Source organism: Jaculus jaculus, chromosome 6 (genome assembly GCF_020740685.1).
Source record: "Jaculus jaculus isolate mJacJac1 chromosome 6, mJacJac1.mat.Y.cur, whole genome shotgun sequence".
NCBI lineage: Eukaryota > Metazoa > Chordata > Mammalia > Rodentia > Dipodidae > Jaculus > Jaculus jaculus.
In genome coordinates, this window is record NC_059107.1 from 138,004,872 (window position 1) to 138,018,775 (window position 13,904).

The 13,904-nt window shown below is 43.2% G+C and overlaps 1 protein-coding gene across 3 annotated transcripts in view; it reads right to left on the bottom strand.

The window, feature by feature from the left end:
- The window catches only part of Tmcc3 (transmembrane and coiled-coil domain family 3), a 347,661-nt gene that overhangs the window by 206,041 nt on the left and 127,716 nt on the right, over positions 1-13,904 (bottom strand). The gene's annotated exons all lie outside the window — the stretch shown is intronic.

Below are 13,904 nucleotides of genomic sequence, written 5' to 3' on the forward strand. Positions count from 1 at the left end.
TGCCCCGTTTCCTTCTTGGTAGATCTTGCTTACTTTGCCTCTCAATTCTCCCCTCCAAAAGATATAATAGGGCTGATGAGATGGCTTAGCGGTTAAGGCGCCTGCCTGCAAAACCAAAGGACTCAGGTTCAATTCCCTAGTGTCCAAGTAAAACCAGAGACATAAGGTGGCACATGCACCTAGCATTCACTTGTAGTGGCTGGAGACCCTGGCACACCATGTTGCCTTTCTGTCTGCCTCTCTCTCTCAAATAAGTAAATAAAGAAAACATTTTTAAAGGGATATAATGAAGATCATTTGTACTTTAATGTGAATTTGTGGTAATTCTTTTCTGTGAGTACATTTTCATTTCAGCCCCTAGCTCTAAGTACATACATTTTATTTGGAGGGTCCACCTTTTTAGAAGCAGTTCGGAACATCAGAAAACAGGTAGACATGGAGCAGAGGTTCACCTACATTGCAAGCTCATCTTCCCTTCAAATGTCTAAGCAACTTAGGGCAATCTCTGACAGCTGCTATTTTGGTCCAAAATCCATATGTTTAATTTTTTTATTTTTCAAGGTAGCCTCACTCTAGCTAAGGCTGACCTGGAATTCACTATGTAGTCTCAGGCTAGCCTCGAACTCACAATGATCCTCTTACCTTCACCTCCCTAGTGCTGGGATTAAAGGCATGTGCTACCATGCCCAGAACCTATGAGGTAGGAGGCAGAGGAAATATCTCTGTATGACTTCTTTAAAACACATCAGTACATGAACTGAAGACATAGCAATTTTCTTGTTAATCTAATCAGTTTTAGACAAGAAAACTAGATAATTCTGCTGAGAAAGTATCCCTCTGGTGGTTAAATTATCTCTTTGCCTGTCTACATCCGTCAAATTAACTCAAGAGCTCTAAGTTCTTGGGCTGGAAAGATGGCTTAGTGGTTAAGTGCTTGCCTGTGAAGCCTGAGGACTCTAGTTTGAGGCTTGATTCCCCAGGACCCACATGAGCCAGATGTACAAGGGGGCACACGCATCTGGAGTTCGGTTTGCAGTGGCTGGAGGCCCTGGCGTGCCCATTCTCTCTCTCTATCTGCCTCTTTCTCTCTCTCTGTTGCTCTCAAATAAGGAAAATCAAACAAAAATATGTTTTAAAAAGAGCTCTAATTTCTCATTTCATACTGTGCTGTATGACAATGACTGAGGTACATTTAAATGCTGAGGATTCAAGCATCTCACTACTCTCTCAGAACAGTGTGGCCACTGAAAATCTCATCCCTTCCTAAAATAGGCTCCCAAGCCAATGCCCGCCTGGTCCTTGAGTGGGTACCAGAACCTACATGGTTCAAACACTGCCCCATTGTCAGGCCAGACCCTCAACTAGAAAATGTAACGCAGTGTTCTAAGTGAGCTTTCCATTTCCCAATCATAAAAAAAAACAAGCAATAATTTTAGGGCATATAGCAACATTCAGAAAGAATAGATGGTGACTAATTTCCTTACATGACTAACTTCTGAGACAATAATAAAAGGATACATGATAATAGGCAGCAAGCATAGTTTTTAAATAAAACACTACCTTTACCAGTAACAGTAACATGAATTATTATTTTTTAACCTATCGGATGGGCAAAGCTTACTAAATGCTTTTCAGTGTGGGAGAGTATTTAAGAAAACAGATGATAGTGGGAGTTAAGACTGTTACATTCTTTCAGAGAATAATCTGATATCTTGCTTAGTAGAATCTTAAGCTCTATGTTTCCACAATTCTATTTCTAGGAATTTATCCTAATAAAATAAATAAGTACACAAAAAATATATATTGATCATCTTTATAATGATACCTATAGTAGCAATAAGTTGTAAAAATCCATATATTCATTAATAGTGAGTGGTGAGTAAAATTTCTTTCACAATGAAATACTATGTATTCATTCAAACATAGAGGTAAATTAATTTGGAACTACAGCCATAATGTTATTAATAAAAAAGGTAGACTGGAGAGATGGCTTGGCAGGTAAGGCACATGCCTGCAAGGCCTAATTACCAGAGTTCGATTCCCCACTAACCATGTAAAGCCAGATGCATAAAGTGGTGCATGTATCTGGAGTTCATTTGCAGTGGCTGGAGGCCCTGGTGCATCCATTCATATTCTCTCTTTCCCTTTCTCTCTTTCTTTGTCTGCAAATAATTTAAAACTTAAAGAAAAAGATAGGATACGAAATCATGTATAGCAAGGGATTCCACTTTTATTAAGCAATGTATACACATAATGAATATAAATTGAAAATGTCACGCAATTTATATAACACACACACACATTTAAAAAATTCCTCTAATTCCCTTCAACATAAACATAATTTAAAAACAGAAAAAGCAGTATTATATAAACAGGTGGGTTTTAATTTCTTTCCTAAGGGTATTTCTTAGCATTTGCAAAACTAATAAAAACAGGACCCACTGGGAGTGGTTATTATAAGGTTTCAATTACCTTTACCTTTGATCAATAGTAAAGGTTTTGTTAATAGGCATAATAGATGCTAGAATGAGTTTTATTGATGAGAAACAAACACATGCTCTCAGGCAGCAATGTCCTGTAGGCAGCTCTGGTTTCTCAAGACCCTGGGAGAGGAATGAGGTGAGCCAGGCAGCCTGTCTCCTGGCTCTGTGTTGGGAGGACTCGGGCCTGAGCTACTCCATGAGGCCACTATTGCTGCATGTGTTCAAGAGTGCTTCCTGCAGGGAACTGGGGCTAAAAGGCAGCAGCTGGACCTTCTTAGCCCAGCTCCAAGCCCAGGCCAGCACCTGTTTGCATGCTTGCCCCTTGTGGTGGTTTGATTCAGGTCTCCTCCATAAACTTATGTGTTCTGAATACTAGGTCCCCAGCTGATGGCAAATTGGGGACTGGAGCCTCCTGGAGGTGATGTACTGTTGGGGGCGGGCTTATGGGTGTTATAGCCAGCTTCTCTTTGCCAGTGTTTGGCACACTGTGCTGCTGCTGTTGCCCACCTGACTTTGGCCAGGAGGTGATGTCCACCCTCTGCTCATGCCATTGTTTTCCCCTGCCATCATGGAGCTTCCCCTCGAGTCTGTAAGCCAAAATGAACCCTTTCCTCCCTCCCACAAGCTGCTCTTGGTCGGGTGCTTTCTGCCAGCAACGCAAAACTGACATCAACGCCCCTGTAGTGAGCTTTGGTTTGCCCCGGAGCAGGATTCAGTTTAAGAGTGATTATGTGTTTTATCACCGGTCCTCACCCCTGATGCTCTGTAATCATTCAAGGCTATGCAAAGCTGTTGAAAATGACCTTTAATTGTGATCTACTCAACTGGTCCAGACTGGTTTGCAACAAAGGCCATACTATTTCCGCAGTGATTATCTACGATCACTACGTGAGCTCTGATCTCTCAGCACCCTGGTGCACACCTCTGTTTTCGAATTTTTTTTCCTATAATGAATATGCATTGTATGTGGTTTCCAAAACAATAAATGCAGAACAGAAAACTGGATCAACTGTGTAGATAACACTGCCACCATCTGCTGGCAAAGTCCGAGAAACACTGGTTCCCAACAGGAACTTGGTCTAGAGTTCTGGTCTTTGACTTCAAATTGTTTCCTCTGGATTTGGTCATAGAGCAGGGAGCACCTTCTACAATGGAAAACATCTTTTAAAGCAGGAAGTTTCCTTTACAATGTTACATTGAAAGAATACATCTCATTGCAGATGTAGTTTTGTTAGTTGTAGAGCATTAAGTATACCATATTCCCTGCCACAGGTAATAATATTCACTTGCCCAACTATCAAATAGCTTGTTAAGGCATATGTCTCCTGGAACCTCTTTTTTAAATTTTTTTTGTTTATTTTTATTATTTATTTGAAAGCGAGAGAGAGAGAGAGAGAGAATGAGCACAGCAAGGCCTCCAGCCACTGCAAAGGAACTCCAGATGTGTGCGCCCCCTTGTGCATCTGGCTAACATGGGTCCTGGGGAATCAAGCCTCGAACAGGGGTCCTTAGGCTTCATAGGCAAGCGCTTAACCACTAAGCCATCTCTCCAGCCCTGGAACCTCTTTTTATGAAAATATTTATTAAGGGATGCCCCCAGGAAGGTCTGAACTCAGAAGTGACAGCTGTGGCTTTCTCATCACCCAGTGGCAATCACATGCTGCCCATCAGTACCACCGACTCCCTCTCCACTGAGGCACGCCCAATGCAGTTCAGAGCAGTTCCTTACTCACATGTGGCCCAAGCACTGTGGGATAGTCAAGGGACTCACTTCCTAGGGAGCATGGCCACCCCAACTATCCCCCCATCTTTTATTCATGCTTTTGTTTCTTTAGCCTGGCACATCCTTACCATCTTTTCCCACACATGTGCCATCTCCTTGGGGTCCTGATAAAATGTTCATCCATGGTCTGGAGACATGGCTTAGTGGCTAAGGTGCTTGTCTGCAAAGCATAAGGACCCAGGTTTGATTCCCCAGTACCCACGTAAACCAGATTCATAAGGTGACACATGTGTCTAGAGTTCGTTTACAGTGGCTGCAAGCCCTGGCACACCCATTATCTCCATTTGCACCCCCCCCAATAAATAAAATCTTTTTTTAATGTTCAATGAGGTCTTCCTTGGTTTCTTACAGTGCTATTTTTCCGTTTAGCTCACGTGACCCTCATGTGCTCATGAGATGCAGCAGTGGTAGACATGGACTCATCCCATGCAAACAGCACCCGCCAAGAGGGCTCATGTGTGTCCCAGGTGCCCCATCAACATTCAGTATTTGTTCCATTTCAGGTGCCAACTGTTGATTAAGTGGCCCTGATTTGAAGGTCAACAGGATTCACTACCTTGGATCTCTCTCTCTCTCTCTCTCTCTCTCTCTCTCACACACACACACACACACACAGAGAGAGAGAGAGAGAGAGAGAGAGAGAGGGAGCTCAGATGTTGACAAATAAAACTGACTTACTGTTGTCACCAGAAGCAACAACTTCAAACAGGAACCTAAAAGATGTAAAAACTAGGCTGGGGAAATGCCTCGTCAGTTAAAAGCACTTGCTTGCGAAGCCTGCCTGCCTTGGTTTGATTCCCCAGTACCCACATAAAGCCAGATGCACAAAGTGGTGCATGTGTCGGGAGTTCATTTGCAGTGGCAAGAGTGCCCCTGGGGGCAACCATGTTCCCTCCCTCAAATAAATAAAATATTTTATTTATTTATTTGAAAGACAGAGAGAGAGAGAGAGAATGAGAATGGACACACCAGGGCCGCTAGCCACTGCAAATGAACTCCAGCCGTATGTACCACCACGTGCTTCTGGCTTATGTGGGTTCTGGAAAGTTGAACCTGAGTCCTTAGCCTGCACAGGAAAGTACCTTAACCACTAAGCCATCTCTCCAGCCCATATAAAAGCATTTTCAAAAGAACTTTTAAAAATCTGTAAAAATCAGTTCGCAATCAGTTGAATTCCTGTTAAAGGTCTGATTAAGTTCTTGGTGTGTTTTTACTCATGTGGTTGCTAAAGTGACACAATGGGTAGGCTACCATCTCCGCATTCTTACTGTCTGCTCACTCTCCTAGACAAACCTAAGAGCCTTACCTTACGTTTGGACTATGCACACACCAAGCAAGTTCTACCCAGACACAGAAAGCAGGAAAGGATTACAATTATGCCAATATGCCATAGTCTGGTTTCTCAGGTGCTGCCTGGGAGGAAAGGCAGCACTTGGCTTCTAGAATCTTCCACAGATTACTAGCCTATTTCTCACCTGCCTGCCCCTGCCCCTCTCTTCCCAGGCCACAGCACCACTGTCTTGTGAAACACAGGGGTTTCCACCCTTATCCTGCGTATAGCAGCAGCTCCTCAGACCCTGCCCAGCCCCTCCCTTTCTCCAGAGAAACGTGTTGCTACAGGTATGTACACGCATTGACCAAATCTACACATTATTTATATGGCCTCCTTTAGTATAAATACAGTGCTTAGAATCCCCATTTGAAATAAATGGAAAATAATACAAATCAGTATCAGAAAGGCTAAATAACATGTGCATTCATACCATGAGCCTTAAGACACACAGAGACATGTTTATACACACCCATAAACACATATACGATACACAGTGCAATGTTTTGCCTCGCTGCTATTCACCTGGGAGGCAAACAAGATTTCAGCTACAAGTATTAAGTTCACTGTCTACACTGAGAGTCCACAAAGGTCCCATAAGAGCAGCAAGCCCCAGACTGTCAGAGTCTAAGCAGATGAAGGTGTCTCTCTGTGCCACCATTGTCACACAGTGAAAAGGTGGGAGCACGTGGAATTACCAACACTATATCTTGCCAAGTTGAGAAGCTATTTTGAGAAAGGATTTTTTTTTTTCTTTTTTAGAGAGCGCAAGAGCGAAAGAGAGAGAACTGTTGTGCCAGGGCCTCCGCCACTGCAGTACAACTCCAGACGCTTGTGCCACCTGGCGGGCATGTGCGACCCTGCACTTGCCTCACCTTTGTGCATCTGGCTTATGTGGGACCTGGGAAGTAGAACATGGGTCCTTAGGCTTTGCAGGTAAACACCTTAACCACTAAGCCATCCCTCCAGCCCAAGAAAGGATATTTTAATATCAAAAATATCAAGCTATCGGAATGACATGAACAAATTTAGCTTTACAAAAATCTCACTTCGGTGCATACACTTTGCTGTGGACCTGCACTGCCTTGGGTGTGGGCTCTCAGGAACGCTGAGTCACGATACAAGGTGAACTGTAGCAAGCCAGGGGCAGAGTGAGGGGAAGAAACCCCTGGCTTCTGCCTGGAATCAAGGGGTTCCACATCTCAGACCCTTTGAGAACCATTATCACAATGCTATGATTCCCTTAATATTTTATCAAATAAACTTATATGGTTTTATTTTTTATTAATGTTTATATTAATTATGACAGGTTATATGTACTCTTTTACCCCCTTGTCCCAGCTTCTGTCACCCTGGAGACCCTCCTCAGTAAGGTTATGGTATTCACTGTAGGGTCTTGAAGGCCTCAGCCAGTCTCTGTGGGGCAGTGGGGGACCATGCCTCAGGATTGGTTTTATTTTTAAAGGAAGCTTGGAATTACTAAAGATAAAAAAAGAATCAGTATCATTTGCCACAAATAAAAGAAAATCCATGAATATGTACAATAAAAATAAAAATGTTATGAAATTCTAAAAACTCTACTTAAATACTGTTGCATGCTGAGGACTCATATTCATTCTCCTCCTGTCCCCTTCCCTCCCTTCCTTCTCTTCCTTCTCCTCCTCCTTCTTTTCTCTCTCTCTCTCTCTCTCTCTCTCTCTCTCTCTCTCTCTTTCTTTCTCTTTCTCTTTCATTGGAGCATCCACCAAACCAAGCTTTTCAATAAATGGAAATAAATGACTTTCATGCAGGTGGTGCAATGTTAACTGGTAGTGGGTGCTAGCTCTATCTGAAATCAGTTCTGATGGTTACTTGATGGTTATCTTGCTCCTAGAGTAACATGAAGCAAGGCCCTGCAGTACCCAAAGCTCTTTTAATTCATCATACATTTGGCATATTTCTTGGGTACCTACGCCATCTCAGTGCCATGAAGAATAGAAAAGAGAAGTCAACACAATGGACAAGGTACCTCTTTCAGTGCCAAAACAGACATTCAAGAAACTATCCAAACTATGTTCATATTTTGTGTGTGTGTGTGTACACACGCATGCATATGTAGGGTATACATGTGATTATCTATGAATGTGTATAAATATTCACGCCCATACACAGACAGACACACATGTATATGCAAAGATTGGGAAAGTGCTATAAAGGAAGACACAAAGGTGAAGTTTAGTGGTAGGAACTTCCTTAGAGAATGGGGTACAATTAGGTTGAGACCTGGAAAAAAAAAGTTGTCGCAGGTTGAAAGGCTGGAGGTGGATGGGGTAGAGGAGATGGATGGGGCATTCCAAGCTGAGGTAACTAGTGGAAGGATTTGGCTCCTCCAGGGAACTAAAACTTCCTATCTCTCTGCAAATATTTCTTGGCATAACAAATGTTTCTTGAAAGAAAAATCCATCTTTTTATTGTTTTCACATAAGCGATCAATGTTACATAAATTGGTCAATTCCTAAGAAAACATCTGTAGAGAGCTAGAGTGGTATTCCTGAACCTTCCTTCCATGACGAGCAATGCCAGAATCCCCAGGCTCCCTGGATGTGTCCTTTGAAGCGAAAGCAGATTTTGCAGAGCCCATCTCTGTGAGGGACATTGAATTTCTTTCTCTCCATCTAATCTAACAGTGACTTTCAGCCCTGCTTGGTTATTTATTAATCTCATTTTGTTTTGATTCTCTATTTCCACTTGCCTTTCTGGAGAATATCCAGGTATGTTCCTCTTAGGCAGGCCTGAATTCCCTGAGAACTAGGGAATTGCAAGTGCATGCCACCAATAATATTTATTTCTTCTTTCATGTCTCTTTCTTGCACTTGGAGGGAAAATTCCATTTGCAAGGATGGTCTCAGCATCTTTTTCAAGTAATGCCAGCAGATATTCAACTCAGTGAAATCCCAGTTTGTGGTGGGGCAAATAAGTATAGTATTTATGATTGAAACCCATCTTCTATTCATTTGGAGGTGGGATACGGATGTTGCATCATGACTGCTCAGAACCCACAACTCCATGCTGAATACCAGCATCCCACGAAGGAGGACCCTCAGTGGAGTTGGGGTAGGGAGGAGGGAAATGATGGGACCAACACATGGTGTGTCCATACAAAGTTCCAACTTAATAAAAACCAAATAAAGCCGGTCGTGGTGGCGCACACCTTTAATCCCAGCACTCGGGAGGCAGAGGTAGGAGGATTGCCGTGAGTTCGAGGCCACCCTGAGACTCCACAGCGAATTCCAGGTCAGCCTGGGCTAGAGTGAGACCCTACCTCAAAAAAAACAAAAAGAAAACAAATAAGAAATGGGTTCATGCTTGTTTCAACTATAGACTCATATTTCCCTGCAATGAGGGTGAGTGAGGGTCTAGGATGGTGTTGTGTGCTATGAACACACACATAAGAGGGAGACTTTTGTGCATAAATACAGCAGCCCTTGCATGCTGAATGAAAAGTAGACGGCCTTTGTGAACACATTTAATAAGTTAAAGTCTCCCAATATCTCTGCCTCTCTTCTCACCAATCTCTTTCTTCAAATGTCTTTGATCAAGAAGCCGCATTGCTGCTCCTCTTGCAAGGCAAACTGTCTCAGGGAGAAATGGTTGGCTGCCGGATTCCTTGTTACTCTCGAAGGGTTCTTCCTCCAACAGCCTCCTCCCCATCACACTGTTCATTACGCCTTCACCCGAGGTGGCCCTGTGTGGCCTGAGGACAGCAGGTGACACTCAGAGTGGAGGAGTCACTTCCTCCAGTCACCGCCGATACATTTGAAGTTGGCAATCAAAGAAACTGAGCATAATGGAGAAAGTCTGATTTAAGAGCTTGAAGTTGCTTTTCTTGGAAAATTCTGTCCTTTCCTCATTAGCTTGCCTGCAGGAGTTCTATCTCTGCATTTCACCAAAAGAAATCACATTTAGAAAATAATGTCTTCAAATCTGAGCAGATGAACAACCCAACTGGTACTAAAACTCAGCAGCTTTTAGTGACGGGCAGAAGGCTTCAGTCTCTCGTGGGAAGTGCACATCATCCAGAGCCGTAGGGCGCCATGTCTGCCATTAGCTCATCAACCCTGGAGGGCAGCGACCAGTTCTGTGCAGATGTCATTCCTTCACTGGCTGACACAGACTACAGAATTAAGCGTTCTACAAAACCTGCTGCATGAATCTGATTAATAACCGCTAAATATTTAAAACCAACTGTCTTCTTGAGGGTAGAGCTAAGGTTGTTTTTACTTTGCTTTTGCTTTTCTATATGTTTCTGGTTTTCTCCAGTAAACATGAATATACTTAGTCAGAAAATTATTAAAATCTTATGTTGAAATTGGAAGGGCTCACAGACATTTGCTACAATTCTCTTACTCCTTCCACATGGAGACTGAAGCATGGAGATGCCACATGATAGGTTCAAAGCCACCGTGCTTGTTAGTGAAGAGGCTGGAAACAAGCCAAGGTCACTCATCCTTCTCTTCCTAGTACCCTTTCTCCCACTACACACCTTTTCTCCAAAAGACACTGCTTTAGTAAGAGTCTAATTAATGCCCTGAATCCAACCTCAAAGCAAGCCATGCTACTGAGCAAGTAATACCTCCACAGGAGACAATATCTTAGAAAGTACACTGTGCGGTTCAAAAATGACTAAGTTAGCTTGTTTCTTAAATTCAGTAATAAATGTTATTCTAAAAAAGGAAAGAAAAGACATCGAGGGCTGGAACGATAGCTCAGTAGTTAAAGGCATCTGTTTGCAAAGCCTGATGGCCTGGGTTCAATTCCCCAGCATGCATATAAAGGCAGATGCACAAAGTGGTGTATGTATCTGAAGTTCATTTACACTGGCAAGAGGCCTTGGTGCATCCATACTCTAGCTCTCTCCTTCTCTCTCTCTCTCTCCCTCTCTCTCCCCCCTTGCAGATAAAAAAAATTAAAAATCACTAAGTAAGACATGCTCTGCTGCTATGAGATCAAAAATCAGGCTACTCCTCAGTAGCAGATGGTTCTATGTCCTGGCTAACCATGAAACATTCAGGAAAGCTGAACAGTGGCCATTGTACTAAAAGGAAAACTGAATGGGTTCATTTATATCTCAAGAAGTAAAACAACTCGAGAGACATTTACTGGGGGCTCAGCTCCCCGCAAAAACAATTTTTGGTGTACAAACCTCAAACTCTGTCTTATGAAATTTTCAAACATATAATAGAGAATATTAAAAATTAATGAAACATTACCCAGCCTTAGTAATTTACTAAGTAATGGTTATACTCCCTAGCAATTGCGTCCATCCCCACAGGTGTTTCTGAATTCAGCTTCAAATTTCATAGCATCTCATCTACAAGTACTTAAATATGCATTTTAAAGAGAGAAACACTCATTTTGAAACATAACCACATAACTGTTATTACACTTAAATCATTTGATAATGAATTCCTACAATAACCCTAACCTTTCTGTGTTCCAATATCCATTACAATGCTACAATTTTTATGGTTCAGATTTCAGGCATGGTTTATCCCATCAGTTAACTTCTATAATACACTAAAAGGAAGATGCCATTATATGAATCTCATTTTACCATAGAAGCTCAGGTACAGAGTGGGAAAATAAAATGAAGGTTACATTAGAATTTGAGTCCAGAACTGCCAGTGGTTGTTTGAATAAAAAATGTTCCCCATAAATTCATGTTTGAACACTTAATTCCCACTCGGTGGTGCTGTTGGGGAATGTTGGAGAACCTGAGGTAGAGCCTCCCTGGAAGAGATGTGTCACTGAAGGTAGGTCTTGAGGTTTTTGAGCCTGGTCCCATTTGCTGTTCCCTTGCCCTACTTCCTCCCTGATGATGTGAAGATGAGACACGGGTCCTGCTCCTGCCAAGCTTTCTCCTCATGCTGGACTCTACCCTCTAGAACTGTAAGCTTGAAATCAACTTTTTCCTTCCTTAAGGTGCTTCTGGTTGGGTCTTTTGTCCCAGTAAGGAGAAAGTAACTGATGCACACCCCTGCTCTGCAGCCCAACCCTTTCACTGCTACACCGTTACCGTTCTACCGTCTTCCAAGATGATCCCTGGTTACAAAACCCAGGTAGATGTTTAATCTCTTCCTGAGTTTAGGATTTGTTAAAAGTGGGTATATGGGGAAGGACATATGTAATGCTTTCTCAAAGTGTGGGGGAGTTTAGAAGAGGGCATGCTTGGACCTGGAGAACAGCTATAGAAGTATCCTCAAGTGTATCAACTTCCTAGACTTTGCCTGGAACCAGGGTTCTGGATGCCTTCTTAGAAAGCCCTCTGAGCACAGCTTTCACTAAGGCCACTTAAGACTAGGCTCCAGGAACCAGCCTCCAGTCGGTTCAGTGACAGAACACCCCAACTTCCTAGGAAGCAGAATGGTTTTCAAACAGTTCCTACTAGCAATGGGTCACAAAGTCAATTTACATATTTCAGGTAAAATTAATACAATGTTATTTAGGAAGGTGTGAGCAGAATGTAGGAAGACCTCAAAGAAAAGTGTCACGCCTTAGGATTCCCAACACTCCAGAACCCTGAGAGGGTGAAGGGAAGGGACAGTCACCTGTCCCTGCAAGAAGGGGTCCTCCCCCAGGAGCTGAACAGTGTCATCAAGGGAATTGAGAGCCAGAGATGACTTGACATCTGGGCAAAGTACCCCAATATTATGCTCCCCTTCTGATTCCTTCTGGTGGCCTCCCTGCTGGCTGAGCTCTAAGGAAAACCAGAGGTTGAGGGAACTTCTTTGCTAATTTAGTCAACTTCCCAAGGCTGAGAATACAGTAGACATAGACCTGAAATAGGCAACTGAAGCTGTTCTGTACCTGGAGACTCACAGTCACCTTCCTGACTATACTGAGCCGCACAGCGCACAGAGATGCACCCCCTGAGCAAAGCTAATTGGATGGACATTTAGCACTGCCAGGAATTCCAGCTCTCCACATGCTTCAAGGGCTAGGCCTCTCTCTCCTGCTGCCTTTGATGATGGAGGCTCCAAGCAGAGGAACCAGATCCCATCCCTCCTCCAGTGATTTCCATCCCACAATAAAATCCAGCATCCCGGCATGGCCTGCACAGCCTGGTATGATCTGACTATTGCCCATCTTTCAACTTTGAACGGGTGCTCCACTCTCATAGGCTTGTGACACTTTGAGTTCTTTATCTTCCTCCAAAAAGACAAATTTGGCCAGGCATAGTGGCATATACCTTTAATGAGAATCACTGAGTTCAAGGCTAGCCTGGGCTATATAGTGAGTTGTAAGCTGACCAAGGCTACAAAGCCCCTTTCATAGCTAATTTTTCTGCATGGTCTTTCCATGGCTGTGAGCTCCTTGACCACACAGTCTCCCCTCCAGGCCAGCTGCTCTCTGCATATTTTGGTTTTGTTTGGGATGTGATGTTTTGTTTGGGTATTGCTAGGGATCAAACCCCGGGCCTTGTGCATGCTCAACAAATACCCTACCACTTTGCTAATTTGCCCAGCTTTTCCCTTTTAAAAAAAATTGTTTTTTATTTGACAGAGAAATAGAGAGAGAGAGAGAGAGAGAGAATGGTGTGCCAAGACCTCCAGCCACCGTAAACGAACTCCAGATGTGTGCGCCATCATGTGCATCTGGCTAATGTGGGTCCTGGGGAATCAAACCTGGGTCCTTTGGCTCTGCAGGCAAATGCCTTAACTGCTAAGCTGTCCCTCCAGCCCCCCAGCTTCTCTTTTAAAATACCTTGGCTTGGACTGGAGATAGGGCTTAGCAGTTAAGGCACTTTCCTGCGAAGCCTAAGGACCCAGGTTCGATTCTCCAAGTCCCACATTAGCCAGATGCACATTGTGGCCCATGCATCTGGAGTTCATGTACAGTGGCTGGAGGCCCTGGCATGCCCATCCCCTCTCTCTGTCTCTGTCTCTCCCTTTGTCTCGAGTAAATAAATTTAAATGTTTTTAAATACCTTGGCTTGAAGTTTTCATAATAGTTGTCACTATTCCAAATTCCATCTGTTTGCTTGTCTTTCCCTGCTACAGAACAATGAGAACATTAGTTCCTCACCTGCAGGTCTGAGGCTCCTTCTCTAGACTTTAAAAATTTATTTATTTATTTGAGAGAAAAAAACAGGGAGAAAGAGAGAGAGATAGAGAATGGCTTCCAGCAACTGCAAACAAACTCCAGATGCATGTACCACCTTATGTATCCAGCTTACATGGGTCCTGGGGAATTGAACCAAGGTCCTCTGGCTTTTCAGACAAGTACCTTAACCACTAAACCATCTCTCCAGCCTGGCTCCTTCTTTATC